Raw genomic sequence first — 27863 nt, forward strand, 5'->3', positions numbered from 1 at the left:
ATGGTAGCTTAAAATTCCAGATGTTGTTGTTTTTTAGAAGGGGAAACTTTAACGAACTGAGCTGAATTTAGTCAGCTGTAACAGCAGAGCCGTTGCTTCCTCCCCTGTTTGCCTGCCTTTCCCCTGTTATGCAAAAGTTCTATTTATGTGCAGCTTCCAAGGTCGATTTAAAGTCAGGCTTAGGAAGATATCACGCAATGCTGCCTTCCCCAAAAATCTTCTTTCTGCCTGGAAGCCTCCAGACAAAATGTCTGAAAAGAGGCTCGGCTGGCAGACTCGGCTAGCCTCGAGTCCTGGTCGAAAGCTGGAGCGCAACGCTGCAAAGATTAGTTCCTAGGAGAACTCTCCGGGATGATTCAGCTCGCCTAGAGAGACAAAAGGATTAAGCTATTCGAGGTAACACATCGCTAAGGTAGATTGTGAAAACGGTCAGGAGTTTAATTCCTGTAGGCTGGCGGAGGATGCCAAGATAGGATTCCAACTGACAAAATAATGGCAGGGACAGATCTGAGGAGAATGAAAAGAATGCCGTCCATTCATTCTGTAGTGTAGGTTTCCCGTATATTCAGCTCATATTCACTGAGAGCCAGTGTGGTGTAGTGGTTAAGGGCGGTATACTCGTAATCTGGTGAACCGGGTTCGCTTCCTTGCTCCTCCACATGCAACTGCTGGATGACCTTGGGCCAGTCACACTTCTCTGAAGTCTCTCAGCCCCACTCACCTCACAGAGTGTTTGTTGTGGGGGAGGAAGGGAAAGGAGAATGTTAGCCGCTTTGAGACTCCTTCGGGTAGTGATAAAGCGGGATATCAAATCCAAACTCTTCTCTCTTCTTAACACACACCAAGGGTAGCCTCTGTGATACCTTCCAGTTTGCTAAGAGTGTTGAGAGTTGCAAGGAAATCTTCATTCCCCCCACAGAACTACAATTCTCAAGAACAGCTGAGCAGCCTTCTTCCTCAGGACCACTGGAAATTGTAGCTCTAGGAGGGAAATGAGGGCCTCCTAACAACTTTCGGGGGACTTGGGTGGTGCTGTGGGTTAAACCACAGAGCCTAGGACTTGCTGATCAGAAGGTCAGCGGTTCGAATCCCTGCGACAGGGTGAGCTCCCGTTGCTCGGTCCCTGCTCCTGCCAACCTAGCAGTTCGAAAGCACCTCAAAGTGCAAGTAGATAAATAGGTACCGCTCCAGCGGGAAGGTAAACGGCGTTTCTGTGCGCTGCTCTGGTTCGCCAGAAGCGGCTTAGTCATGCTGGCCACATGACCTGGAAGCTTTGATGTGCTTTCGGACTGCTAGGTGGGCAGGAGCAGGGACCGAGCAACGGGAGCTCACCCCGTCGCAGGGATTCGAACCGCCGACCTTCTGATCGGCAAGTCCTAGGCTCTGTCGTTTAACCCACAGCACTACCCGCATCCCACTAATCTCCGAATAGGGATATGTATTTGGAATGTTATAAATTCATATTTGTAAAACCAAATAAATATGATTTTTTAAAAGATCTGCCTGCCTTCTGGGGTAACACTACCAGCCGCACTCCAAGACCAGCCCTGTTCTGTGTTCCTGGGGACTCGCCATGCGCCAGAACTGCCATTGCAGGGCAAAACTGCTCACCTTCCCATAATTCCTCTTCAGCCGCACACAAACACACACCCAGGAAAGGAAGAGATTTCAGCAGGAAGTTTGATAATAAAGGCTGTGGCGGTTTTAGGCAGCAATTTAAAGTGCATTACTGTGACAAGGGAGATTAAGTCATTATCCTGTTACTCTTTAAATATCTGTTTGTAAGGCTATTGTTTTATGGCTGGAAATAGATGTTTTATTTGTCACCCCTCTGTCCCAAATGGGTGTTTAATGCCTTTCCGGTTTCAACTGATCAAGACGGCAAACGTGAAAATCGCAAAATGCTCTTGTTGCTGTTGAACATATGAAAGGATGACACAGCTGACAAAGGACAGCTGAGCCGCCGGGAGCAAGGAGAGGGATTTCTGTGTCATGGCTAGCAGGCTAGAGACAAGGCTGCCTCCCATTTCAAACAAGCGGAAGGGGGGCTGTCACCAGAAAGGCAGGCTGATGCAAAGCCAAGCCAGCACTGAGCAGGTGGACGTCTGCATGCTGACAAGAAGGGCAAGAGATCTGGTAGCGGATTAGTCCTCCTGGTTCAAGATGCAAGACTTGGATTGAGAAATTAGCCCAAACACTGGGGCTTTATAAAATAAACCTCATTGCCTTACCCACTCTGTGTAAATCATTAATGATGCCAATGGAAGTTCTCTCCCGGATCCGGCCTCTCGTGTAGAAAACAAATTCTCATCACGAAACAATAAGATTTAAAGCTTTACTTGCACAAACTTGGTTTAAAGGTAAAGGTAAAGGGACCCCTGACCATTAGGTCCAATCGTGGCTGACTTTAGGGTTGCGGCGCTCATCTCGCTTTATTGGCCGAGGGAGCCGGTGTACAGCTTCCGGGTCATGTGGCCAGCATGACTACGCCGCTTCTGGCGAACCAGAGCAGCGCACAGAAACGCCGTTTGCCTTCCCGCCAGAGTGGTACCTATTTATCTACTTGCACTTTGACGTGCTTTCAAACTGATAGGTTGGCAGGAGCAGGGACCGAGCAACGGGAGCTCACCTCATCGTGGGGATTCAAACCGCCAACCTTCTGATCAGCAAGTCCTAGACTCTGTGGTTTAACCCACAGCACCAACCGAAAACCTAAACTTGGTTTAAACATTACGAAAACAATAAACGATGCCTTGTATCAGCTATACCTTTCTATTCTTACATCTACTGATCCCAGTAAAAGGCTCAAGAACATATCTTTGCCCAAAACCATTTTTTTCAGCTTAAAAATCAAAAGAACTCTGTCTCCCTCTTCTTCCAGCTTGCTGCATGTTGGCGAACGCCCAGGGAGATCTCTGCGTGCTTGTGGCTCAGAGCAGTGTGGGCTACTCCATTAATGTAAGTAAACTCTCTGAAAGCCTGTGATTCAGTTGCAAAAACTTAGCTTACCCCACCTTTGTAATGGAAAAATACTAGCCTTTGCACATTTGTTCAAATACCCCATATCACTCAACTGTCCTGATTTGAGCGGCACATCACTGATTCACAGAAGCCGCCCCTGCTTCTGTTTGAATTCTGGGATGTTCCACTTCCACTGTCTCACCTTCGCTGCCTCCTCCTGGGTGGCCGGGACGGCCTTCGCCATGGCCACCCCCGCACAGCCGGAAGTGGGAGCAGCACATCTGGAAGTAGACACACCGCTTCTGCCAGCGAAGAGGAATAGGCCTTGAGAAGGCCATGAGAAGACCTACTGATGAAGCCAACCACCACCACGGCAGCAGAGGACAGACAGACAGCAAAGGTTGTCAGGAGCTCGTCCTGCACTCAAGTAGGACCCTGGCAGAGACACATGCCCGACTGGCATGTTCCCTCCCTCCTGGTCGATCGTTCGGGAGCTTCAAAAGCTTTCTTCTGCCCGAACATCACAGCGACCGATGCCAACAGACATCGGCACACTTAGGGATCTGCAGAGTCTTCGCAGCTTGCGTGACAGACCTCAGCAACTCAGCATTTTGGCTAATCTACTTTATTTACATATCAACACACACGGAGCACTGCAACATGGCTCCCTCTCTCTCTAGCATCAGACAGCAAAGAGAAAAAAGAACAAAGGACAATAGTCCCACTTCACGGAACACAGTAACACAAATATCCTGTCTCCGTCACTTCCCACACTGTGGAGTCAAAACATATACCATCATGTGATAGACAACAATCCCATGACTGCAGTCACGGAGCAGGAATTCTAACAAAGGTAAGGCCGGGGCAGCAGAGGTGGAGCTAGCCTCTCTGGCACTCAGAGCGGCGCACATGCTGTGCACCTGGAGGCAGGACCCATAGGGGGTGGAGCTGCCCATAGGGGGTGTGGCGAGCCGCCCATGGCGGGCTGCTGCCTGGGTGGGGGAGCCACGACACTTTGCCAGCAGCCTTCCTCCATTCCCTCTTCCTTTTGACAGCTCGGGGGAGGCTTCCCTCCCCAGGAAGCAGCCCAGGAGTGGGGGGCAACAGCGTTCTGTCCGCCCATGACTCCCAAGCCTCCCCCGAGCTGTCAAAACGAAGGAAGAAGAGGGGAAGTCCACTGGCAAGGCAGCGCAGCTCCACTCCTTCCCCTGACAGCTCAGGGTAGGCTTGGAAGTCGCAGGCGTGTGGCGTGCCAAATGTCACCCCCCTCAGTGATGGCACCCAGGGCACACCGCTCCCACTGCCCCCTTCCTCCGCCCCTGAGTGGCAGGCAAGGTTGGCTGTGGCTTGAAAATTGGGCAGGTGGGGGCAAGAAAGAGCACAGCTTTGAGTGGGTGGGAGAAAGAGCAAGGAATTTGGGCGGGTGGGGGGTCTAGAAGGAGCCTGTGCTCCCTGATTGGCTGGGATGGGCTATGTGACTAACCCAGGAAGGGGAAAGGATGCAGTTCTTGGGGGGTTGTGCCGGTGCAGCCAATAAGAAAAACAACAGAGGAACAGGTGAAAAGGTGATTCAGTTTCACAATAAAGAATTTTGACAATATTCAAATTGTCAAATTCAATATTCAAATATTCAGGTTCTATATTTGGCCTGAAAAGCAAAACTAGAAAATATTCGGTGCAGTCCTAAAACTTCCTATTGCCAAGCAGAATACCAGGGAGTTGGTATTCATAAGAGGTACCACTTTCTAGCCAAGATTGCAACACGTATTAATTTTTTCCATGGTAATTCAAGTTAATTCAGTGTGTTTCTTTCTCCCTCTAGTGGCTAAGTTGTGCAAAAGTACTCAGAAGCCCCACAACCCTTGAGACTCCCTAGGCTTTTAACTTGGAACAATGTTCTTTGATGCCATTTCAGTTCCCTCTTCACCAAGCAGTGGGACACTCAAGACAGGAGTTTTTTCATTCAGGGAAGAAAGCAGGATTCACCTACAAAGAGGGAAGGGAGGAATTTACAAGTAAATACAATCAGCAGGGATGGCGCGATTAATAACAATTGATCTTAACAAACAAAAAATTGCAGGGTGTGTGAAAAAATATTTATTTTGCCTTTCCTGAGTTTCCTACTAATCCATTTCATTGAGTGACCACAACTTCTGGTGCTATTAATGGGAGAAAGAGAAAAATATTTCTTTGTCCACCGTGAATCCAATCGAAAGGCCAGTTGAATGGTTTTCCTGAGAGTTTGTGAGGGAGGTTTATCTGCACATGCCTGAAGACTGAAGAACGCATTCAGCTTCTCTGGTGCGAATACAGAGAAAGTTTTTTTTAAGAAGTAAAAAGTGAAAGAGTTCAGGAAAAAGCAGGAAGCACAAGCACTCTCAATGCGTCATCCAAGCTATCAAGTAAACATCACCCAATCTGAATCAAGGTAAAGTGATATAGCCTGGAGTTGGGATGCCAGTGTGAATTGAAAACCTTGTAGCAGGGAATTCCACCGGCTAATTTCAACAAGCCTTCTAAAATCTTTATCCCACTTGATATATGTCTTGGAACTGGATTGTAAGTATGTGCTGTTGTTTTAAACTTTTATATTTATAATGGTGTTTTTTTTAAAAAAAATCTATATGAAACGTTTTTGGAAGGTTGTGGGTTTTTTTACAATTTTTTATTGGTTTTTACCATTTACATTTATATCATAATCATACTGTAAAGGATTCACTGAATCCTTGCACTTCCTCTGCCCCTCTACCGGTTCCGTCAGAATCCTTTTTTTCAACTGCATCTTATAAAATTCTCCATTTTCTTAAAAATCCCTGTTTTCCCATAGTTCTTGTTACGTTACAAGTGTTGCTACAGTCCAATTTTAGTTGTTTACAGTGTTCTCCAAGATAAATTATAATTTTTTCCCATTCCTTAGTAAAATTTCTATCTTCTTGATTTCTAATCTTCTTGGCTTATGAAACTTTTTGAACTGCAACCAAGAGAAAAGTATTCTTCTATGCAACAGCTGCTGCCAGAATACTTATAGCAAAAAAATTGGAAGGGGGAGAAAATCCCATCTGTTTGAGAGTAGCAAGTCAAATTTTGCGAATATATAGTTTCGGCTAGACTTACGGTGGCGATAAGAGGACAAACAAATCAAAAATTAATTGAAGAATGGGATTGTGTAAAAGAGTATATGAAAAAACATTGTTCTGGGACAAATATGCAATGAATAAAGTTTACAAGGTAGAAATATTGAGGAAATGGATGGAAATGGAATAAAAACAATGTAATATTAATAACACAACGAATAAAAGAAGATTAAGGGAAAGAGGTCAAACATGGGTGGAGGGAAGTCTATGTTTTTATGTATTTTTGGTGTGTTCTTTCTATTACATTTTATTTTTTCTTTTGTGTAATTTGTTTTTTTTCTTTTTCTTTTTTCTTGTGCTATTGTTTGGCTTTTGTTACTGCAATTCAATAAAGCTTTCATTAAAAAAAAGAAACTTTTCGAACTGTTTTTCTATATGTAACTGTTTTGCATATACCATTGTAAATTGCACTGGGGTGACCCATCAGCACCCCCTGGTGTGAACACAAATAGAAAGAAATCTGACACTGTGCTGATGGGGGCAGTGAAAGGAGAAAGAGCTGTGAAATGCACCAGGACAGAAAATATGAACACCTCCTTTGTGTGTGACTACAGATCAGGGGTGATGCAATTTGTACTTGGTCTTGTCCTCATTTTATTTTTATTTGAACTTTAGGTCAGACAACATGTGTGGTGCAGGGCAAAGCGGGTTGCAAGCGTTTAAAGGTTTACTTCTTTCTGAGACTACAATTAGACCTGCAAATCTAGCCCAGTCTACTCAGAGTGTCAGGAAAGAAGAGATACCGTCAAGTTCTAATGGAGTGGAGTTCATCGTTACCGCTGCTGTTTTATATATAAAAGCACAATGGAGTGTGATGGTTGTCATAGCAAATTTCCATCATGCCAGGCACTTGCAAATCCTTGAGAAAATGGGTTGGAGGGAAAACTAAATAGTCTGAAAGGACGGGGGGGGGGGCAGAGAGAAAAGCCATTTAAATAGCTTTCTCGAGTGGCATACATACCTCAGGTTTAGGTGGAACAAATTCATCACAGCAGCTTAAATAGCTACCTAGACCATCAATTGCCATCTCCAAGAAAGAAAAGGCCCTCATTTTTATCCATCCAGCAGATTTCTATCTCTGCAGAGCTGCTGCAAAGAAGAAACACACCCATAAAAACCCCAATATGCCTTCATTGCAGAGCCTATATCAGAATAATAACATTGGTAAACATGAGACACTTTCAGAAAACAGAAGGATAACAAAGTGTGTTCTACAGCAAAGTGCTGGAATTTATTTGACCTGGGACAGAGAAACTAAAGAAAATGGTCATTATCTCTCAATAGAATATAGAAGCAGGAGTTTAAGAGCCCACACGGGAGGGGTGTGGAAATTGTAGTCTTCTAGATGTTGTCCAGCTCCGACTCCCAACAACTCCCTCCAACTCCTAGGCACCATTGCTACTAGTCAGGTTATGTATATAAAATAAAATATGCAAAGTAGCAGAGTAGCTTACAGCTAGGAAGCTAAATAACTCCTCTGGGTGATTGATAGCTTCTTTGTAAAGACTATACATTGTCCAGACTGTTTATATTCAAAAGCACTTTACTTTCATAAACATATAACTGAGAAGTATTTACAATCTCATGCTTATTCAAACATGAGTATGTTCTCACTTGCATTGTAGGTTGAAGTGTTCTTACTTAGTTTTTTAAAAAGCTGTGTTGAGACTTGCATTGGAGTTTTGCCTCACTCAGGACTTTCAGTTTTTTTATGAAAGGTTTTTACTTTCACCTCAGCAGTATTCTCTTCGTTTCTTACAGAAAGCTCCTTCACAGATATTAACATTTAGGGATCTTCCTCTGTCTGTTTCAGTTCAGACAGATCACACTGACACCACACAGCATATCCCGAGAAGCCTCTCTCAGCAGCCGTTCTGCCTCACATGCAGAGAGACAAAAGAGAGCAGTTAAAAAACAACAGTTACTGGAATAACAGTCCTAACAGAATGGAATGCCTCTCTCGTGTGACTCACAGTCAGCCAATCACATGAGAGCTTCTGCGGGGGGGAGGCGTGTTAAAAGTACATGGTAATTTAATGTAAGTAAACATGCCCACTTCAAGAAATTAAATCATTACCCTTAACAAGTCTGGGGTAAAGGTAAAGGTACCCCTGCCCATACGGGCCAGTCTTGACAGACTCTAGGGTTGTGCGCCCATCTCACTCAAAGAGGCCAAGGGCCAGCACTGTCCGAAGACACTTCCGGGTCACGTGGCCAGCGTGACATCGCTGCTCTGGCGAGCCAGAGCCGCACACGGAAACGCCGTTTACCTTCCCGCTAGTAAGCGGTCCCTATTTATCTACTTGCACCCGAGAGTGCTTTCGAACTGCTAGGTTGGCAGGCGCTGGGACCGAACAACAGGAGCGCACCCCGCCGCGGGGATTCGAACCACCGACCTTTCGATCGGCAAGCCCTAGGCGCTGAGGCTTTAACCCACAGCGCCACCCGCGTCCCGCAAGTCTGGGGTAATGGAGTTGTAATTCTGCAGTATATGAAGGACCACATGTTGGCTTCCTTTGATTTAAAGGATGAGGGCCAGGATCCAGGGAAAGACCATAACTCAATGGTAGAGCATCTGTTTTGCATGCAGAAGGTGCCTGGCTCAGTCCCCACCATCTTCAGGTAGGACTCGGACAGCAGGGCCGTCTTTACCCGGGGTGCAGGGCACCGGGGTGCCGAATTCTGGGGAGTGCCAGGCGCCCGCCACTGAAGCCGCCTAAGCTCTTAATTATCTACCTGTTACTGATCTACCTGTTATGAAATAATAAATAATTTTGATCAAGCTAGAAAAACAAAATGCATATATACCTAAAAAGGTAAAGGTACCCCTGACCGTTAAGTCCAGTCGCAAACGACTCTGGGGTTGCGTGCTCATCTCGCTCTATAGGCCGAGGAAGCTGGCGTTTGTCCGCAGACAGCTTCCGGGTCATGTGGCCAGCATGACTAAGCCACTTCTGGCGAACCAGAGCAGCGCACGGAAAAGCCGTTTACCTTCCCACCGGAGCGGTACCTATTTATCTACTTGCACTGTGTCATTGATGCACACAAAAAGCTCATTTTTCATCTGAATTTTAGCTTAGCAGGGTTTTAAGATTAATGGTAATTTTGTTATGAATGGATAATATGTGCAGTGGTACCTCGGGTTACAGATGCTTCAGGTTACAGACTCTGCTAACACAGAAATAGTACCTCGGGTTGAGAACTTTCTTCAGGATGAGGGTGGCGGTGGGAGGCCCCATTAGCTAAAGTGGTACCTCAGGTTAAGAACAGTTTCAGGTTAAGAACGGACCTCCAGAAAGAATTAAGTTCTTAACCCGAGATACCACTGTAATTTAAATAGGTTCTAAATTTAATAATTGACATGCGGTGTGTGGAAGGGACAAGAGGGAAGTCAATTTGTTTTGTTTTGTTTTTGTATTGCTGTTGTTTCTATTTTTGTTATTTTTGGAAAATTAATAAAATGTTATTTAAAAAAAGAATTTTGGCTTGGCCAATTTATATATACCTAACGTCATTGCTGCTCTAAAAGAGATTTAAATGCGTGTGCATACAGTGCAGCCTCCGCCGAGCTCCTAATTTGGGTTTTCTGCGCAACAGTTATAGCAAATGAGTTAATAAAGCATGAATTTTGTACTATGCTATTTGCGACAAAAGCACACTTCGTTATTTATAAAGCAATGAAGAACCTTCCGCAGCGTGGGCTGGGGTGGCAATCATCCCTAAGAGTAATTTACTCTCTTTAATTAGAGCTATGTCACATGGGAGGGAGGAAAAGAGCACCGGCCGAGCCCTGAGGTAACTTTTGAAAAGAGACACCTCATCTGTGTTCACTGGAGGTCTAGCCAAAGCATAGACCCATCACTTTTGGGGCCTGGTCCTAGGCCCTAGGCTCTGCGTTGCTGCTTTGGGCTTTTCCCTTCCCTAGCAAGCCATTTCCAGGATCTGGTGCTGGGGGCTTGCCCTCCCACCCCTGGTCTGCAGCATCAAACTTTGGCTGGATCTAAACACATCATAGAAGTGTTTCAGTTTAAAGCGCTATAAATTTGAAATGATAGCCATGTTCAAATATATAAAAGGATGTCACATAGAGGAGGGAGAAAGGTTGTTTTCTGCTGCTCCAGAGAAGCGGACACGGAGCAATGGATCCAAACTACAAGAAAGAAGATTCCACCTAAACATTAGGAAGAACTTCTTGACAGTAAGAGCTGTTCGACAGTGGAATTTGCTGCCAAGGAGTGTGGTGGAGTCTCCTTCTTTGGAGGTCTTTAAGCAGAGGCTTGACAACCATATGTCAGGAGTGCTCTGATGGTGTTTCCTGCTTGGCAGGGGGTTGGACTCGATGGCCCTTGTGGTCTCTTCCAACTCTATGATTCTATGGTTTTTCTATGAAATTTAAACAGGGAAAACAGGTAGAGAAAAATGGGACTCCATGTTGCCATCTGGCGGCACAATGTTATATTGCACATACAACCATATACTGTATTTTTCCGTGTATAACACGCCCCCATGTATAAGACAACCTGTATTTTTTGGGACTGCAACAAAAAAAATCTGGGGGGGGGGGATTGCCCATAGTTGCTGAGCTTTTTGGGGGGGGAGGGGGATCACCACCACCAATCGCTTTACAGCCTACCCGCCAATGCAAATCGCATGCATCGCTGCGGCCACCAATCATCTGCATGCACACCACCAAAAGCCCACCAGCACACTTGACGCAACCACAGCCAACTGCCCACACGCCTCGCTGCTGCTGTAAATAGCACACCCAATTGCCGCAGCCACAGCCAATCGTCAGCAGGCCTTGCTGCAGCAACCAATCACATGCCCAATCTCCTGCTGACTGCTGCCACCAATCACCCGTCCCCCCTCTGCTATCTGTGCATAAGACAACCCACAATTTTTGCCTATTCTTTTTTAAGGAAAAAATATCATCTTATACACTGAAAAATACGGTACAGTGGACGCTCAGGTTGCGAATGTGATCCGTGAGGGAGGCACATTCACAACCCTGCAGCATTCGCAACTCACAGTGCCGCGTCTGCGCACGCGCGGGTCGTGATTCGGTGCTCCTGCGCATGCGCAAAGCACGATCTAGCGCTTCTGCGCAGGCGCCAAAACCTGGAAGTAACCCATTCTGGTACTTCCGGGTTTGGCATAGTGCACAACCCAAAAACGCGCAACCTGAAGCGTCTGTAACCCAAGATATGACTGTAAATCACTTTTTCTTTACCAGTCTAGCTGAGTGCTTTGTTGCTGGTCTGCCAGCATTGGGGAAGAAGAAGAAGAAGAGTTTGGATTTGATATCCTGCCTTTCACTCCCCTTCAGGAGTCTCAAAGCGGCTCACAATCTCCTTTCTCTTCCTCCCCCACAAGAAACACTCTGTGAGGTGAGTGGGGCTGAGAGACTTCAGAGAAGTGTGACTGGCCCAAGGTCACCCAGCAGCTGCATGTGGAGGAGCGGAGACGCGAACCCGGTTCTTAACCACTACACCACACTGGCTCTCAGAGCAGATACACCAGTCATACATATCTTGTGACTTAAGAAGTCAAATTCTGCATAGGAGCCATATATGATAAACTTAGCAGCTTTTGCTGTCTGGTTAGAGCAATTGAAAAGTGTGGGGCGAGGGGCAAGGTGCACCTAGAAGGCCGCAAAACACAGTTGATGGGCCATATCTGACTGGGGACTTAGCTACATTAGTAAAGAAAAAGGGCTTTATATGAGTTATAACACTGTGACACCAGATGGCGCTGTGGAGTCCCATCTTTCACCAACGGGATTTCCCTTTATGAAGTTTACAACACATTTAACTAAATCGTTTTTTTATGTATCTAGATCCAGCCTTGGTGGGCCACAGGTTGTTCAGGCACCCCAACGGCACCCCAACATTCTGTGAGGGGTGTTTGGGTGGCGAGATGTAGTCCAGCATCCTGTTTGCCACAATCGCCAACCAGATGCCTCTGGGAGTATCTGCAGACAGGACAAGAGGACAACAGCTAGTGGCGACTGGTCCCTATTGGGTGGAAGGCAAGGAGGCCAACACTAGGTGGAGCCAGAGCAAATGGCAGGCAAAGTCAACTCTTCCCTGCTGAGTAATACAAAGGCAACAATGAGAGTGAAGAGGGAGGAAGTGACAGCCTGGGCTACTTATAATCAGGGGTGCCAACTTCAATAAAATATTGTGGGGGCCCAGGTAAGCCCACCCTGCATAATCGATCACATGACACAGTGCACACACCCCATTTGAATGGGAATGCCCATCAACTTTGTGGGGGCCCAGCCCCCTCTAACATTTTATTATGGGTGTGTGTGAATCCCCCACAGCCACTGGGAGTTGGTTCCTACGGTTATAAGGCAGGTGGGAACTGCAGACTGAGGTTGATGGGTGTCCCATTTGCCCTAACAGAGTAGCCTCCATTGGCAACACCACTCTCCGATTGTAGCTCCACAGCAGACAGATGGGTGAATCTAAGAAGCTTCTTAAACCTCTTCAACTTTTCTGCTCCCTCTCAACTTAACAGCAGCAGTTAGTGCTGGAAAACGCCCTGGGGTGCCCCTGCAGCTCCTGAACTCTGAGCGTCTGAAACTGCGCAGCTCTGGAAAAGACATTTCCCTTCTTCTCCAGTGTGCTTCAGCGACATATAATATATGCACACTAATATTCTAGCATAACACAGCAAGCAGTGTGAGACATCGTAGAGCTAATCTACATATTTATTGACACACTATGGACAGACAAAGGAGTCATGGCATCTTCTCTCTCCAGCTCCAAGAGAAGAACAGGCAGAAGTAAAAGCAAAAGTACAGTACAAATAGTACACCCAGACAGGCATGTGATTTACGCCAATCTCATCTGCAGCATCAGAGGGCATGAAATACTAACAGTTAGGTCCTCTTCACTCAGCACCAGCCAGCCATTTAGCAGTGGAGTGCATGCAGACCTTTGCATATATTATTACATTACATTACACACACACACACACACACACACTACACTACACTACACTACACTACCTTTTCAAGCACAAAACCCCCAAGAACTTTTCAAAATCCGCCATAAACATGGGTGTGTGCATCAGGGTAAGAACATAACAAAGATCCTTTCAAGGAGGAGTGGATTCCGCCTCTGCTGAACACACATTGGGGCCAAGATGGAGGACTACTGAGGGATGGTGGGAATGAGGCAGGCCAGGCCTGGCCCTCCATGTGAGGGCCAAATTTAATTTTTTCTGCTTGTCTGTTTGGGCAGATGGTGATGGAGCCATTCCCATCTAGTTAGGAGAGGAGCCTTTGTGGAAGAAGTTGGCTTGGCTGCTGATGCCACTGAGAACAGAGCCAGATCCTATCTGCATGGCCACACACTTCCATTTGCTTGATGGAGTCTTCTGAACATTATTAGCGTATGGTGCAATATTGAGCATTTAAGATTGTGACACAGAAACAGAGCATGCTGGGAACTCTCACAGGCAGCCCAATTTTGTGTTCCTTGGGATTGTCTCTTGGTTCCATTTAGGTTGCTGTGTTCTGCCGATGTTCACTGTAGTCTATTTCCCCATGTTCTTGTAGCCTGACACCTTTAGCCAGAAGACATCCATTCTCTTTACTCTGTGTGCTCCTTGCATTGAGGAGCACCCTCTCTTACAAATTTGTCTCCTTCAAGAAATGACATCTTGTGTTCTCCCCTCAATCCCCTTTAGTAATAGAGACCAACACGCACAAGATGAATTAGAAATGACAGGCCCCAAGGCGTCGCCAGCCAGCCCCACGTATCAAACCTCTTTTGGTCCCTTATGTCATCTTCATTAATGAGAGCATCAGACAGACAGCACCTTTATCATGGAAGCCGCGACAGGGCAGACGGCGTGTCATTATTAAAGATGTGCCTCTAGTCATGTGGGCAGCTTTGTGGCCACAGACAACTTTTGTCCCCCAGGGACCACCGTTGTCAAGGTCTTTTTGAATTCTGCCTCGACAGGCAATCACACACGCACACACACACACACACACACACACACAGAATCAAGGCAGGTATCACCAGCTGGGGTTTCACTCTCATCCAAGCCTTTTTTTGTAGCATCTGAGAATATTTGTATTCTTCTTCTTCTTTTTTCCAAATTTTTAAAATTCATTTTATAACACAAATAAGCAACACAAACAGGAAAACAAACAATACAAACAGATTCTTGTCTTAACCTTATTTTTTCTAAACATTGTTAGGTGGGCTTCCCCAAGTCCCCCCTATCTGATTTTCATTTGACCTCATCTTTAGCAGTTTACATATATCATAATTTTTTTTAAATCACACTTACTTTAACCATACTTTTACCAACTATAGAAGAATGGCAGGTGACGATGATGGACTATATGGAACTTGCCAAACTGACCGGGAGACTCTGAGACCAGAGAGAAGAGACGGTGGAAGAAGATTGGAAGAAGTTTAAGGGATATTTGAAAAAATATGTTAATATTTACCGTATTTTTTGTTCCAAAGGATGCACCGGCCCATAGGACGCACCTAGTTTTTTGGGGGGGAAATAAAGGGAAAAGGTTCCTTTATTTCCCCCCAAAACCAGGTCGGGGAATCCAAACCAGCTCGGGGAACAGCGGTATGGCGGCACTCCGCCTCCCTGCTGTCCCCCGAGCTTGTGGCGCTGGGGAGAAGCGCGTTTCTCCCCAGCGCCAGCCTCCAAACCAGGTCGGGGAACAGTGGGATGGCGGCGCTGCGCCTCCCCGTTGTCCCCCGAGCTTGTGGGGCTGCCCGATGTCTGCCCGAAGCGCGGGGCGCTCTGCTTCAGCGCTCCCCGCGCGCCAGGCAGCAGGCTGCTATCCGCAGCCTAGGGAGCCCTGTGGGAACTCCCGCGGGCTCCCCAGGCTTGCTGATAGCTTCCTGAAGCCTGGAGAGCGAGAGGGGTCGGTGCGCACTGACCCCTCTCGCTCTCCAAGCTTCAGCGAAAGCCTGTATTCGCCCCATAGGATGCACATAGATTTCCCCTTCATTTTTGGAGGGGGAAAAGTGTGTCCTATAGGGCGAAAAATACGGTAAATCTTAGAATAGCTTTGGAAGTGGATTTAGGCTGCAGGGTTAGAAGTAGAAGATAGTGTATTTTAAAATAGTATTATTTGTAAGTGATAAAATGTGAAGATTTTTATGGTTACAGAGACTATTTGTATTCTTCTGGTGACTGTAATATAGTCAGTTTATGTGAGGGCTCCTGATAATCCATTGCACTCACACAGGGATTAGTGGAAGTCATTCATTCCTCTCCTAAGCACTCGGCCTCTCCCCAATGAGCAACACTGTTGACTGCTTGGCCCCTCCTTAGCAACAGGTTCCATGCTTTCTTCCCATTCCCCCCCCAACCCTGCCTGCTTGGACCAACCCTGCCAAGGAGTCTCCATAGGGCTCGTGACACTCTCCCCCTCAATAAAATAAAACCCAACATTATCTGGCAAAGTATGGTAACCCAGATTCAGCCCCACAGAAAGCAGAATTCAGCAGTGTGTATAAGTTATTCAAGTTAAACAAATGAGGCTCTTGGTCTGCATATTCTGCCTCTGCTGATCAGGAAGTGGATGGGACAAAACTCCCTTAGTCACCATCCATCCTCTGCAGTGGCGTAGCGTGGGTTGTCAGCACCCGGAGCAAGGCAAGTAATTTGCGCCCCCCCCCCCCGCTGCACTGTCCCTCCCCCAGATAGTCCCTCGCTCTCTCTCCGCACCACACCGCACGCCTGGCACCCCCGCCCCTCCACAGTGGGTGGCGACCCGGCGGCTCGGATCGGATTCGCACAGCCAGCACTGCAGTGAGAGAGAGTGAGTGAGCCAGGTAGGGGCAGAGAGCTGCGAGCGCGCGCCCCCCCCCCCCAAATGTTGCGCCCGGTGTGGCCGGCCCCCCCTGCACCCCCCACGCTATGCCACAGATCCTCTGCAGCTTCTGAGAGCTCACCAGACAAGGTGCGCGCACACTCTCTCAAGAATACTTTCACGCTGAAGCCTGGACACTTGATTTGTTGTTGTTTTTTTAATGGTGGGGGAGCAACGATTCTCAAGTAGATTCATTTTTCACCCAGCACCGCTCTACACTTTTTCTATACAGTGGTACCTCGGGTTACAGACGCTTCAGGTTACAGGCGCTTCAGGTTACAGACTCCGCTAACCCAGAAATAGTACCTCGGGTTATCTGGGATGGTCGTCCTCTTCCACCGAGCGCGCAGCTTTGGGAGGGACGCACATGGAGCGGTGAGGGAGGAAGGGGACACCCGCCTAGCCAGGCAGATCAGCCGAATCAACCCTGGCGATCAATGGGGTGACAGATGTCGCAGACTGATCGCCCTCACTTGCTTTTGGGGAAAAACCAAAGCTTAGAAGCTGGGAACTCCAAGGCCATAAATTAGAACAAGTCACAAACTATAAGTATCTAGGAATGGTGGTGCAGGCCTCAGGAACCAACAAACTACCTCGCGTTAAGAACTTTGCTTCAGGATGAGAACAGAAATCACGTGGCGGCAGCAGTGGGAGGCCCCATTAGCTAAAGTGGTGCTTCAGGTTAAGAACAGTTTCAGGTTAAGAACGGACCTCCAGAATGAGTTAAGTACTTAACCCGAGGTACCACTGTACTTCTGTGGTGTCACAGCATGCAGGGATTGTTCAGAGCAACTACCCTGTATATCACAAGGAGTTCTCCCACCCACGACAGGTGGAAAGCTCATTTATTTCTATACAAGGTCCAGGCAGGGGTGTGGTGTGGGGGAGTCCAGGGGGGGCTGTAGCCCCAGGCGCATGATTTTGAGGGAGCTTGAAGAAGGCACCCGCATGCAAGGTTCCCACCCTGCCTGCCGCTGGGGGTCTCTGGGCCCCAGAGCCTGGTCTGGTATAGCTGCTGCCTTCCCAGCCCCCTCGCTCAATGGCTGCCCAGCCAGTGTTGGGGGGGTGCCCACCAAGGACCCTGCCAGCTGGCCATGCTGCCCCCTGTGTGAGTAGGTGGGCATGCAGCGCGATGTGGCTTTGTGAACCCTCAGTGCCCTGCACCCACATGACAGCGTTGGTTGCGAGGGCTGGGCTGGTGCAGTGGGCTTTGTTCACCATCCACACCACACCCCTGATCCCACCCTGGCATACAGACTATGGTTACCAGATTTTTTCAATGAATCTGGGGACACTTTTTGTTTTTTTGAAGCTGAGTAGCAACAGGATGAGATGCGGGTGGTGCTGTGGTTTAAACCACAGAGCCTAGGACTTGCCAATCAGGAGGTCGGTGGTTCAAATCCCCACGATGGGGTGAGCTCCCGTTGCTCGGTCCCTGCTCCTGCCAACCTAGCAGTTCGGAAGCACCTCAAAATGCAAGTAGATAAATAGGTACCGCTCCAGAGGGAAGGTAAACGGCATTTCCGTGTGCTGCACTGGTTCGCCAGAAGTGGCTTAGTCATGCTGGCCACATGCTGGCCACATGACGGAAGCTGTACGCCGGCTCCCTTGGCCAATAAAGCGAGATGAGCGCCGCAACCCCAGAGTCGGTCACGACTGGACCTAATGGTCAGGGGTCCCTTTACCTTTACCTTATCTGATGTTTAGAAGACATCTGAAGGCAGCCCTGTTCAGGGAAGCTTTTAATATTTGATGAATTATTGTATTTTAATATTTTGCCGGAAGCCACTCAGAGTGGCGGGGTATAAATAATAATAATAATAATAATAATAATAATAATAATAATAATGATTATTATTATTATCACCAGGAAGAATGGTGTAGCCTCTTGCATAGATTCTGTTCTACATTCCTGTAGAATGGGAGTCCTTTTGAGCAAAATCGGTGTTAGTGAAGGCTGGGATAGTGTTTTTATTTTGTCAGAGACGAATGTGTCACTTTGCATGTTCTGAACTGATCCCTGGTGCAAAAAGCAATAATAGTGTTCTATTATGATGTTATGAAAAAGGATCTATCTTTTCTAAGGCCAGCTCTGCACTACAGACTAAGGGACCAACTACATCTTGCGTGGAAGAATGATTCTTCCCCCCACCCTCCCCAGGCATTCTTTTATTAAAATGTTGATGCTGGCGGGCTCCCAGCTTGTGTGTTAACCTTTTCTCCCTTTGCCACTTTGCCCATCAAAACACTTGCATTGTGTGTGCGCGTAATATAGTCACCTAGAATGACCATTCATTCTTTCTCCCCAGAGACCACTCTTAGCTGCTAGCAGTGCTAGGGATCTCTCAGCAGAATGATCAGTGTCCTCACCAGACGACAATTCCTAGAATTCCTTGGGGGAAGCCACAACAAAAAAGCTTGCTTAAATTATTTTTACCCTGCCTCTCTTGCATGCAGGGTGGCTGACCTAGCAGTAAAACACAAGGAGAAGGAAATTCAGTTAAAAGTGAAACAATTCATCACCCTAAAGCCACAATAAAAATAATTAAACACCGGTGTGTGTTGTTATGAAGCCATTACAGGTTGTTAGGATATAATTTTATATACCCTGTGTTTTTCTAGAGCCTGGTACATGGGGTGAAGGCTGTAATTCAGCGGTAGGAGACTTCTGCAAAGTCAAAGGTTCAAATCCCCGGCATTTCCAACTGGGCCTGGGAAAGAGGTCTGTTGGGAATCCTGGTGAGTCATTGCCAGAGACCAGGCTTTCGCAACCTGGCACCTTCCAGATGTTTTGAGCTTCAGCTTCCATCAGCCCTAGCCAACAGAGCCAAGGACCAGGAGTGATGGAACTATAGTCTACAACATCTGGAACTACCAAGTTGGAGATAGTCCGTCAGTACAACGCAAGATGGACCAACTTCCAACATCCAATAGCAACAAGTTATTGGGCAACAAGTTCCAGGAGGTTACTGGCTACAGTGAGGCATCCTGCGATGTACCATGTGATCACATCCACCTATATGGGTGGATGGCATGGGGAGAAAAAGAAGGCTGATCGCCGAAGAATTGATGCTTTTGAATTAATAATAATAATAATAATAAATTTTATTTATATCCCGCCCTCCCCAGCCGAAGCCGGGCTCAGGGCGGCTAACAACAATAAAACAGTACAAACAACACTTTAAAATCATTCATTATAAAATTAATTAATTCAAGCCACTGGCAACCATTGGGCCAGAGCTCTGCGAAGATTGCCAATGGAGGGAGTCAGGCTGTGCCCTGGCCAAAGGCCTGGTGGAACAGTTCTGTCTTGCAGGCCCTGCGGAAAGATGTTAAGTCCCGCAGGGCCCTGGTCTCTTGTGACAGAGTGTTCCACCAGATCGGAGCCACGGCCGAAAAAGCCCTGGCTCTAGTTGAGGCCAGCCTAACTTCTCTGGGCCTGGGACCTTCAAGATGTTTTTATTTGAAGACCGTAAGTTTCTCTGTGGGGCATACCAGGAGAGGCGGTCCCGTAGGTACGAGGGTCCTAGGCCGTATAGGGCTTTAAAGGTTAAAACCAGCACCTTAAACCTGATCCTGTACTCCACCGGGAGCCAGTGCAGCTGGTATAGCACCGGGTGAATGTGATCTCGCAGCGAAGACCCCGTAAGGAGTCTCGCTGCAGCATTCTGCACCCGCTGGAGTTTCTGGGTCAGTCTCAAGGGCAGCCCCACGTAGAGCGAGTTACAATAATCCAGTCTGGAGGTGACCGTCGCGTGGATCACAGTGGCTAGGTCAGGGCGAGAGAGGTAAGGAGCCAACTGCTTAGCTTGGCAGAGATGGAGAAATGCCGCCTTTGTTGTAGCTGCAATCCGCCTCCATGGAAAGGGAGGTGTCGAAGATTACACCCAAACTCTTAACGGACGGTGCTGGCACTAATTGCGCCCCCGCAAGAGATGGGAGTTGCCCCCCCAATCCCATATCGTCCCGTCCCAGCCACAGGACCTCTGTCTTCGAAGGATTTAACTTCAACCGGCTCCCACGCAGCCATCCAGCCACAGCTTCCAGACATCTGGTCAGTGTGTCTGGGGCCGAGTCAGGATGGCCATCCATCAACAGATAGAGTTGGGTGTCATCAGCATACTGATGGCAACCCAGCCCAAAACTCCGGACAAGCTGGGCGAGGGGGCACATAAAGATGTTGAAAAGCATCGGGGAGAGTATCGCACCCTGAGGTACTCCACACACCAAGGAGTGGCGCGATGACAATTCCCCCCTAAGCGCCACCCTCTGTCCCCGACCAGAGAGAAACGAGCGCAGCCATTGAAGGGCTGTGCCCTGAATCCACACGTCGGCAAGGCGGTGGTCCAGAAGTTCGTGATGGACCATGTCAAAAGCTGCTGACAGATCTAGAAGAATCAGCAGCCCCGACCCACCTCGATCCAGCTGTCTACGAAGATCATCTGTTAGGGCAACCAGAGCCGTCTCGGTCCCATGACCAGCGCAGAAGCCGGACTGGAATGGGTCGAGAGCCGATGTTTCATCCAGAAACCCACCAAGCTGTTCAGCAACCGCTCTCTCAATCACCTTACCCAGGAACGGAAGATTCGAAACTGGGCGGTAATTGGATAGATCTAAAGGATCTAATGATGTTTTCTTTAAGAGCGGGCGCACCACTGCCTCCTTCAATTCTCCTGGGAATGTCCCCGTGCCAAGGGACAAATTGATGATATCCCCCAGGAGGGCCCGCACCTCGTCTGGACACGCTCTAATCAGCCAAGACGGGCACGGGTCAAGAGGACAGGTGGTGGGCTTTCCAGCTCGGAGGAGTCTGTCCACATCGGCTGGGGATATCCGGTTGAAGTGGTCCAATACTGGACCCGAGGACAGTCGAGGGGCCTCCAGTTCCTTTATTGTATCTAAATTGGCAGGGAGGTCATGGCGGAGCAACAAGACCTTCTCCGCAAAAAAGCTCGCAAATGCCTCACAGCTGTGTGTCAAATTATTATTTAAATTTGGCTGTCCCTCAAGGGATGTTAAAGACCTGATTATCCTAAATAATTGCGCCGGGCGAGAGCTAGCGGATGCAATGGAGGCCGAGAAGTAAGACTTCTTAGCAGCCTTCACCGCCATCTCGTAGGTTTTCATAAAAGCCCTATAAGATGTTCTTGAGGCTCCGTCACGGGCACCCCGCCATACTCGCTCTAGCCGTCTGAGGTCCTGCTTCATTTTCCGGAGCTCCTCGGTAAACCAGGGAGCCCGGTTTCTGCGGGGTCGCAGAGGGCGCTTAGGTGCGATCTCATCGATGGCTGCCAGGAGCTGGATATTCCAGCCCTCAACAAGCTCAGTCAATGAGTCGCCAGGGGGAGCAAGGTCCCGCAAGGCTTGGCGGAATCTATCAGGGTCCATCAGCCTCTGCGGGCGAGCCCAAATCGGCTCGCCACCTAAGCAGGGTGGGGGTGGAAAGTCAATCCTGGCTTTCAGAGCGTAGTGATCAGACCATGGTACCTTCATCGAAGGAGACATGATCACATCTATACCTACGCCAAAGATCAAATCCAGCGTGTGGCCTGCTTGATGTGTGGGGCCCGAAACAAACTGGGAGAGCCCTAGTGTCGCCATGGAAGACACCAGGTCCAGAGCCTGTGAGGAGGGAGTGGCATCAGCATGGGTGTTGAAGTCCCCCAATACCAATAGGTTAGGGAATTCCAAGGCCCAGCCGGCCACCGCCTCCAATAGGCCTGACAGGGTGGCTGCTGGTGCGCTAGGTGGCCGGTACACCAGCCAGACAGCCAAGCTCTCCTCGGAGCCCCACACTAGGCCAACACATTCAATGCCGGGGATCGATGGCGATGGTAGAGCCCTGAAAGGACAGTCTTCCCAGATTAATAATACCACCCCTCCCCCCCGGCCCACAGTCCGCGACTGGTGGAGGACAGAGAAACCCGGGGTGCTGGAGGAGACTCTTGAGAGTCCCATGGACTGCAAAAAGATCAAACCTCTCCATTCTGAAGGAAATCAGCCCTGAGTGCTCGCTGAAGGACAGATCCTGAAGCTGAGGCTCCAATACTTTGGCCACCTCATGAGAAGAGAAGACTCCCTGGAAAAGACCCTGATGTTGGGAAAGATGGAGGGCACAAGGAGAAGGGGACAACAGAGGATGAGATGGTTGGACAATGTTCTCTTTTATATATATATATAATTTTTAGTAATTTACAACAAAAACATACAACAGTTTCACATCCAATTTTTCACAAAATGTTTCTTTTCTGGACTTCCTTCAGCTTTTCCGGAAATCATCCATAGTCTTTATTTAAGTTACGCATTCCTTAAGTTTGTATTGTCATTCTTTAATCCTTTCCCTTTCTATTCCCTTTTGACAATACTACTCAAATTTCACAGTGCTTCTTTAAATCCCTCTAGCATTATCTGTCCCTTACTTATACATTCCAGATATTCCGCAAATTTTCCCCAGTCCTCGATGAACTTTTGGTCTCTTAGGTATCTGATCTTCCCAGTCAATTTGTCCAACTCAGCATAGTCTAACAGCTTCGTTCTCCATTCTTCCATCGTCGGTATTTCCTGTTGTTTCCACTTCTGAGCCAGTAATACTCTTGCCGCTGTGACTGCATATTGAAAAAATTTACAGTCATTTCTCTTTATCTCATTTCCTAATATCACGATGGTTGGACAGTGTTCTCAAAGCTACCAGCATGAGTTTGACCAAACTATGGGAGGCAGTGGAGGACAGGAGTGCCTGGCGCGCTCTGGTCCATGGGGTCACGAAGAGTCGGACACGACTAAACGACTAAACAACAACAACAACTGTCTGAGGGCTTATCCACATTCCTCTTCTCCTACTGCTTTGCCCCAGGGACAATGGCTCTTTAGCACGCAATTCAGGTTTCCCCAGATTGATGTTAGCACTAAAGAGAGGGTTTTCCCTTGGAATGGAGCAGGCCAAAGGGGAAGCAGACCCTCCTATTTTCCAGGGACAGTCCCCAAATTTACAGAAGCCGTCTTGGTTTCCGATTTGATCCTGGAATGTCCTGCTTTTCCTGGGGATGTCCTTATTTTCATTGGAGGAATTTTGAAGGATACGGAGTCATGTGACCCCCAAGCCAAGGTATACAAGACGACATCTGAAGGCAGCCATGCATAGGGAAGTTTCTCAGCGTTTAATGTTTCATTATGCTTTTATATATGTTGGAATAATAATTTATAATAATAATAATAATAATAATAATAATAATAATAATAATAATAATAATATATTATTTATACCCTGCCCATGTGGCTGGGCTTCCCCAGCCACTTTGGGCGGCTTCCAAAAATATATTAAAATACAGTAATACATCAAACATTAAAAGTTTCCCTAAACAGGGAAGCCACCTAGACTGCTGGGGCAACCCAGTCAGATGGGCGGGGTATGAAGAAGAAGAAGAAGAAGAAGAAGAAGAAGAAGAAGAAGAAGAAGAAGAAGAAGAAGAAGAAGGTCCCCATTTTTATCAGAGAAATGTTAGAGAGCATGAAACCACTCACATCCATGCCTGAAAGTGTGGGTCAAGTGGAAAAATACTTGGACCTGTGCTTTCTAGGTACAAGACAAGCAGAAGTGTGGAGAAGCACTGAATTTGGTCAGTCCTCTATTTAAGAGCAATCCAAGGACAGTCCTCTATTTCAAGGGCTGTCCGGTTTTTTAAAATAATAATAATAATAATAATAATAATAACAAGGGAATGCAGGGCCCTTGAAGTTGCTCGTCAACAGTTGTCACCAGGACAGCAGATTGAGGAGGAGGAATGCATTGCATTTCTGTCTAAATCATACTAATTATTTCTACATTTGTATCTCTACATATAAATTATTGTAAGCAGATATTATGCAAGTCAATGTCCTCTTTTGTAAGGGTGATACATTTCATCCTTTTTGGTGGTGCATAAGTGATCACCCTTGAATTTGGTCAGACATGTAAATCAGGCTGGAATATGTTGCTTAGCTATGTTTCTGGCTATCAGAAACCACTTTCTAAGGCTTTGGAGCACTAGATCTTTGTGGGAGCTGGATGGTGCTACTTTGCAGCTATTACTGCCGAATTCTGTACTTACTTACTTGCTTTCTTCCTGCCTTCTCACCCTGCACATTCTCTCTCTCTCTCTCTCTCTCTCTCTCTCTCTCCATTCTGTGCACAAATAAACGTATATTGGGAATAACACATCAACTCCAGCATTCTCCCTACTCCATTAGAAATGGATTTTGTAATGCTGGCTCTGAAACTTCCTAATGTACAGAGCAGCAGAAGACCTGAAACAATCTGTTTCTGGGCCAGGTTTAAATTAGCCCCTGAGATTAATAAGGCCAGAAACTCCTTATGCAGAATAATTGGGTCTTCGGCAGCATATCAAGTGAAACATCTTGCAAATTATCCTAATCACCACTTGGTGTCAGCACTGCTCTTCAAAAGTAGTAATGATTGTATTGATCCGAGTGAAAATATGAGGGAAACTGGAAGTGGTGGCCTGGAGGGATTTTGTCTGCCTACAACAGGAATGGCAAAGGTGTGCCCTGCAGATCTCGCTGGACTTCCAGCTCCCAGAATCTCTGGCCATTGACCAAGATACCTGGTCCTGGTGAGAGTTGAAGTCCAGCACAAGCCTGGGCAGGCCAGGTCATCCTTTTATATACCTGCTGGGATTGACAAGGCATCTAACCCTCACCTGAATCTCATCGCTCTCCTGTAGCTGCCTCTGATTAGTTATCATTTAACTCTTGGGGAAAATATTTAGCATCACACATCATGTCCATGGAAGTTGCTGAACCAATTAACCAACTGGAAGGATTACTGTTAATAGCACCAGTTTTCCTATACAGTGGTACCTCGGGTTCAAGACGCTTCAGGTTACAGACTCCACTAACCCAGAAATAGTACCTCAGGTTAAGAACTTTGCTTCAGGAAGAGAACAGAAATCGTGCGGTAGTGGCACGGCGGCAGCAGGAGGCCGCATTAGCTAAAGTGGTGCTTCAGGTTAAGAACGGTTTCAGGTTAAGAACAGACCTCCAGAACTAATCAAGTTCTTAACCTGAGGTACCACTGTGACTTGATATTGCTGTATAGTTTTGATGAACTGCAAAATCATTTTCAGTTTGCTTTCTGTTGCTACTCTGGAACTTTTCTTTATTAGTGCCACTTTGTTTTGTACAGTTCCTTGCAAATGGAGGAAAACAACTTTTCTGCTTGTATAGGTTGATAATATAATTTTGGTTACTGAGGATACAAGATTGTACAAAAACAAGGTTGGGTGCAGGTCTGGCCAGGACGTAGGCGTCCTGACTCTGACAAAGGTAACCTGTGGGCTTGCTTGCTTGCTTGATTAACAGCTGTTGGGAACTTCAAGATCCCTGCTCTCCCTTCTTATGGTCTTTGTACTGGACCTGGAGACTCCAATAGAGAGCATTCCATGGCAAGTTGGCACCCTATCAAATGACAAGGCAGGAGCTAAACAGAGCAGGGCCTTTTCACGGGTGGTGCCCATTGTATGCCCCGCTCTTCCCAGACCTGCTCTCTTTTGGCCTGTATTTTGGAGCTTTATAATTTAGGAAGACTTTGGAAGAACTGCTTGACAAGTCTTATCAGTTGCTGATATCTGGATGCCGGAATATGAGAGGCACAGTAATAACAAAGCCCATCGCTCTTTCACTCTTAATCCCATGTCTCAACGATGGGTAGCATTTGGGCAAGGCCCAATTAAAGGCATTACCTTGTGGAATGAAAAGGCAATTAAAAAAATTATCATCCATCACTCCAAAATAGTGCATGGAATATGGTTTGCAGTGGGCTCTCCTGGTAAATGGGGAAAGAAGAAAAGCAATGAAAGATGTATCAAAGGAATTAAACACACTCTTCGGGGCACCTTTTTTGCCTATGTTTTCCAGACGCCCGCTGCTCGTTTCTCAACACTGTCAACCTTCCTCAACCTGGTGTCTTCTAGAGGTTGTCAGAGTAGAGCCCTCCCTCTTTGTTTCAGGACTCTTTTCAGACACCCACTGTTTATATTTCAGTTCACAAGCTAGAATGCGGCTTGGCACAGATTCTTACAGACCTTAGTAAATAAAAACTCTCTTTGTACCTGCCACAGAATAAATGTTAAACTACTTGTGTGCTCTCGCTCTCTCAAATACACGCACACACACACTTTTTGAAAGGTCATTGGCAAAAGATGGCTCCTTGGCCCGGCATGATATAAGATAAGATAACAGCTTTATTGATTTTTATTATTGACGTCAGCAGGGCTTTCAAGTCCTCCCGGTTCCCAGCCAAGCCTAAAGGTGCAGCTATTCATGTATAACGTTTTGAAAGCTGGCTGTGGCCTTCCTCACACATTCTATTTCGTGGCAGCCAGGGTGGGAGGGAAATGGCTTTAGCAGCACCATTTGTGACATTGTTATTATCATTATTATTAGGATTAATTTGTGCAGAACTTACATTTTTCTAAGCGCTTCATGGTAAATTAAGAACAAATGACAAATCCCTGCCCAAAGGCTTGCAATCCAAACAGAACCAGGTGCAATACAGAGTGGAGGAGGGGGACTGGAGGAAAGGCATGCTGTGAAAGGCACGCTCCAGTATATCTGAAGGAGCGTCTCCACCCCCATCGTTCTGCCCGGACACTGAGGTCCAGCTCTGAGGGCCTTCTGGCAGTTCCCTCACTGCGAGAGGCCAAGTTACAGGGAACCAGGCAAGAGGGCCTTCTCGGTAGTGGCGCCCGCCCTGTGGAACGCCCTCCCACCAGATGTCAAAGCGATAAACAACTACCTGACATTCAGAAGACATCTGAAGGCAGCCCTGTTCAGGGAAGTTTTTAATATGTGACATTTTAGTGTATTTTTCATCTTTGTTGGAAGCCGCCCAGAGTGGCTGGGGAAACCCAGCCAGATGGGCGGGGTACAAATAATAAATTATTATTATTATTATTATTATTATTATTATTATTAAGCACCATCCCAAGCTGTTTCCATGCTGCTCCCTCCTGGAATGCTCTAGAATGCCATGAGAAATAAACAAATGAATTAAGTTATTAAATGACCCTGTGGGTGTACTCCCCCCCCCCCCCGCCATGAAGGATGCTGCCCACTGCACCTCTGTATGAGTCAGACATGTCAACTTAGGGGCTGAGGCCTCTACAGTCCTCCTATGTCTGCTGGGGAAGGGCTGAGTCGTCCCCCCCCCCCAATCTTGGGGGGTCAGAGGAGGCCTGGCAGGGTGTTGCCCAATGTCACACTGTGTCGGGAGATGCAACGTTGCCTGGCAGAAAGTTGCCCAGTGTCAGGCTTATGGAATTCTCTCCCACCCCTGACGGCACCAATAAGTAGGGAGGAAACAAGAAAGTTCTGACTTATGATTTATTCAGTCATCACAGTGAAAGACGAAGAAATACAGTCATTCCTCAATGGTGGCGTTGCTTGCACTGAGCTCCTCCCCCTTCCCTTCTAGCAACAACACCTGCTTCTACGGCATCCGTCCGTGAACAACTGTGATGGCCTGGGAATCTGATTCAGAGGCTGAACCTGAGGAATCCCAGCCTGCACAGGAGTCCCCGCCTCCAGGGCCGGCTGAGCCGGGGCAGGGGCTTGAACCTGAAGGGCCCTCACCTGTGCTGGATCCTCAGGAGCAGACACCAGCTGAATCCACTCTGGCTCCAGATGGAGGACCCATTGCCTGCAGGTGCTCCACTCTCAGCCCTGTCAGGGGAAGCTGAGGTTGCCTCTGGGTCCAGTAACCCTTCAGCCTCTCCTGAGCTGCAGAGGCTCAGGGCAGAGAGGTGGAGGGAACTAAGTTTCTGCAGGAGGAGTGCTCGCCTCCAGGCCAGGAGAGGCAAGGCACCTGTGGACCGGGGCCGCCCTATGCCTCAGAGGAGATAAAGGCC

The 27863-nt window shown here is 47.5% G+C and overlaps 1 long non-coding RNA gene across 1 annotated transcript; it reads left to right on the forward strand.

Moving 5' to 3' along the window:
- The first annotated feature begins 2928 nt into the window (after positions 1-2928).
- On the forward strand, positions 2929-5559 carry LOC310667289. The gene is made up of 2 exons (XR_014506251.1): positions 2929-3814; positions 4877-5559. It is a non-coding gene; the product is annotated as an uncharacterized lncRNA (long non-coding RNA).
- Positions 5560-27863: the final 22304 nt, after the last annotated feature.

Source organism: Podarcis tiliguerta (assembly GCF_965153285.1).
Source record: "Podarcis tiliguerta genome assembly, chromosome: 17".
Lineage (NCBI taxonomy): Eukaryota > Metazoa > Chordata > Lepidosauria > Squamata > Lacertidae > Podarcis > Podarcis tiliguerta.